Raw genomic sequence first — 3,487 nt, forward strand, 5'->3', positions numbered from 1 at the left:
AAAACAGGGAGACCGGTTAGGAGTCTGTTGAAGGTGGTTGAGGCCAAGGTGGTAGGTGTGATGGTGATGTGAGGCCATCAGATTTGAGTTACATTTGAAAGTTGCCAGTGAGTATGGGGTGTGACAGAAGAAAGGGGTGAAGGTTTGGGGATTATGCAAAACATGAAGGTGTGAATTTCTAGCAATTGAAATGGGAAAGACAGGAAGGGGCAGATTGCAAGGGAAGAGGTTGAGTTTAGTTTTAAATGTGTGTATTCGGAGATGAGATGCCTAGTAAATTGTCAAGCAGAAATGCAGATTAGGTAGTTTGATATGTGAGTCTGGATTTCAGGAAAGAGGCCCAGAACAGAGATGTAAATTTAGGCAGAATGAGCTTCTAGACAGTATTTAAAATACTTCAACATTGTCCTCTTATGTACAAATGGATAGAAGTGGAAGATGATCAGAGATCACATTTTACAAACTCAGAACGTCACAGTCAGTTCTAAGGATGTCTGCTGATCTCACTCTTTATAGGATTATGTCCACAATTGCCCATTGTTATAAAATATGATTAGCATAAAAGTGTCATTTTTCTTTTTTGGTGTGACTCCTTTAGTCATGATGTCAAAATCTGAACCAGGTGGGCTTATAATAATTAGAAGTAATAGAATATTTTGACAATTTTTTGTGGCTGTTAATAGATTCTAAGTATCAAAAGGTTTCAGTAAAATAAGGACATGACCTTATCCCTTAACACAATATATACACGTTAGCAGCAATATTTGTAAAGCTATTAACGTATACCTATGAATAGCTCATTGATTGCTGTATTTTCTACTTGGTCAATATTGAATTTTTAATACTGATCATACTGTCTACAAGGTTGAATAAAAATAAAAGACCAAAATATTTGGGGATAGGCAAAAAGTTATGAGTTAGAGCACTGTGCATAGTAAATGATGAACAATTACTAACATTAATTGCTAATAAACATAAAATAATAATCAAATCAGGACAACATTCAGGTGCCATACTACGAAAACTTGCAGACGAGTTGAAATGTGTTTAATAAAGATATAGAAGGCAAACTGATCAGAATTTTAACTAGATGCATTGACTACACTGGCTGAATAATATACAGAAACATGTGCAAGCTAATATGGGAGATTTCTAACACATTAGGCAGAATTGTGAATGTCTAAAGTTCTGAATTCATCAACAAGGGTTCTAGTATACACATAATGTAGAAGTGAACAGTGAAGAGAGGAGTGAGTTTTAGTATAGGCAATTGTTCATTCAGGTGTGATACTTAATATGCCATATATTCAGTGCATTTAAAACGTATATTATCAATTATTTGCTTAGAAATGTTTCTTAATAAATATTCCTATTGATTATTAAATATAATGCCCTATTTCCAGTAACATTAGACACCATTTTGTATAACTTATCTCTTGACAAAGCCATATTGCCTGTTTTAAGGGTTGACATGAAGTGCTCATACTGTCAAAATCATGCAAATTTCAAATAATATTTAATCAGTTGAAAGATCTGTAAACTGAAATGGTGAATCTCTGTTTGTTGACACTAGATGGTGGTAGAACACTTTATAAAGCGTTGAGCATAGCCTAAATCAAGGATCTCCAGGATCAATAAAAATGAAATGGAAACAAAATGCCGAGCGAGTACATGTCTATTAATTTTGAACTCAGTATTAGATTTTTGGAGGCAATTCTTGCTCCACTGGTTATCAGCATCTGGCAAGAATAACTTCTTGGGTTTTAAAAAATTCCAACACTCATCACAGTTCACGAACCTTAAACCCATTTTTTCTCTTCCTACCAGAGTCATTTACCAGAACCTTTTATCAAAGTTTCATTATAAACACAAGATGAAGAAACCTCTGATAATGATAAATTTACAATGTTTTTGTGATATTATATTTACAAAAGAAACATTAATTAGGGTAAACTATACGCTCACAACATAGAAAAATGTAGAAAAATCTTTATGTTGTGATAGGAGCATATTTTTTTGACATGGTACATCATAAAATAAAAATTATCACTGACTTAGTCTTAAGTATCTGGCCACACGCAAATATATCTGGAATATAATAACTGTCTAATTTTTTTAAAGTGAGTCAACCAAAGATTTCAATAAACTTTTTGAACTGTAGGTATCTTAGTGAACATCTCTTACAACTTCCTTATTACGCAAATCCATAGAGATTAAATGACTCGTCCAATATTGCTGGAATCAGACACCTGGTCAAGTGTTCTCTCAAATACACCATTTCTGACACATTTCCAATTCACTTATCCTCATGTCATGAGTTATCGTTTGATAGCCAGCCATTTTATTTGTCCAGGGAAATAAACACCATGGCCAACATCTGGATATGTGTATTGCAGTTCATACTACAAAACTATAAGTATGCATCCAACACAAATGTTGTAACTGTCTCCAAGGTACTGCCATTGTCCTCTGCTCCACATCTGCATAAGTCTGAAACATACCACTCACGTTTTTAAAATTGCATGGCAGTATAGGCTACTTGACTTACCTGCTCACAGGTGCCTCTTTAAGTACAAGCATATGTATGTAAAATGAGTGGGACAATATTGTTGTCAAAAAAGGAAGTCTAAGGTTGAAGAATTAAATTAACATTTCCAAAGCATAATTAGGAATGTTTACTTGGTGCATCAGATACATTCACTATAAAGTCAGGAGGAAATTATTTTTTCTGGCCACGCTGAGCAACTTGTGGGATTTTAGTTCACCAACCAGGGATTGAATCCGGGCCCCGGCAGTGAAAGCATGGAGTAATAACCACTGGACCACCAGGGAATTCCCCAGGATGAAATTTTTCAAATAGGGCATGTTATAGTTGATTGTCACTGTACTACTTTACATTGATAGCGTTGCATAGACTTTCCTGTAATTGTTGTTTCTATTTTTAGAATAAGTCATTTTCCAAAGCACAATACCTGAAACACTGGAGATGAAAAGTCTCCCATAATAAGAGCTTTGTTGCCAAAGGTATGAAAATTCTGCATAAATACACCAACATGTCCTTAACACATAATTTTTTGACTCACAATATATATTAGCACATTAAAGGATATCTTTAAGAAGCTTGTTGAAGTTTTTCAACCCAGTATACAATTTATTTTAACCCTCAAACTCGTTTTCATAAAACACATTTCTGGAAACAATGCTCTCATTTCTTGTCTCAACACTCAGTCTATTATGTTCTTCTCAATCTAAATCACAGCATCTCCACATTCTCAACAATAACTTAAGAATATTTAGCTCCTTAAATATTTAACTTCTGAATATGTCAGTTTTATTTTATTTTAGTCTCTATCAATGTGTTCTTGGTGTCCCATTTTCTTCTCATTTCTTCACAATCTCGACATAAATTTCAAATGCATGTAGTGAAAACAAAATCTGAGTCATGACTACAATCCATATCTAATATGATTTTGATGTTGTGTAATTA

Source organism: Lipotes vexillifer, unplaced genomic scaffold (genome assembly GCF_000442215.2).
Source record: "Lipotes vexillifer unplaced genomic scaffold, Lipotes_vexillifer_v1.1 scaffold1681, whole genome shotgun sequence".
Taxonomy (NCBI): domain Eukaryota; kingdom Metazoa; phylum Chordata; class Mammalia; order Artiodactyla; family Lipotidae; genus Lipotes; species Lipotes vexillifer.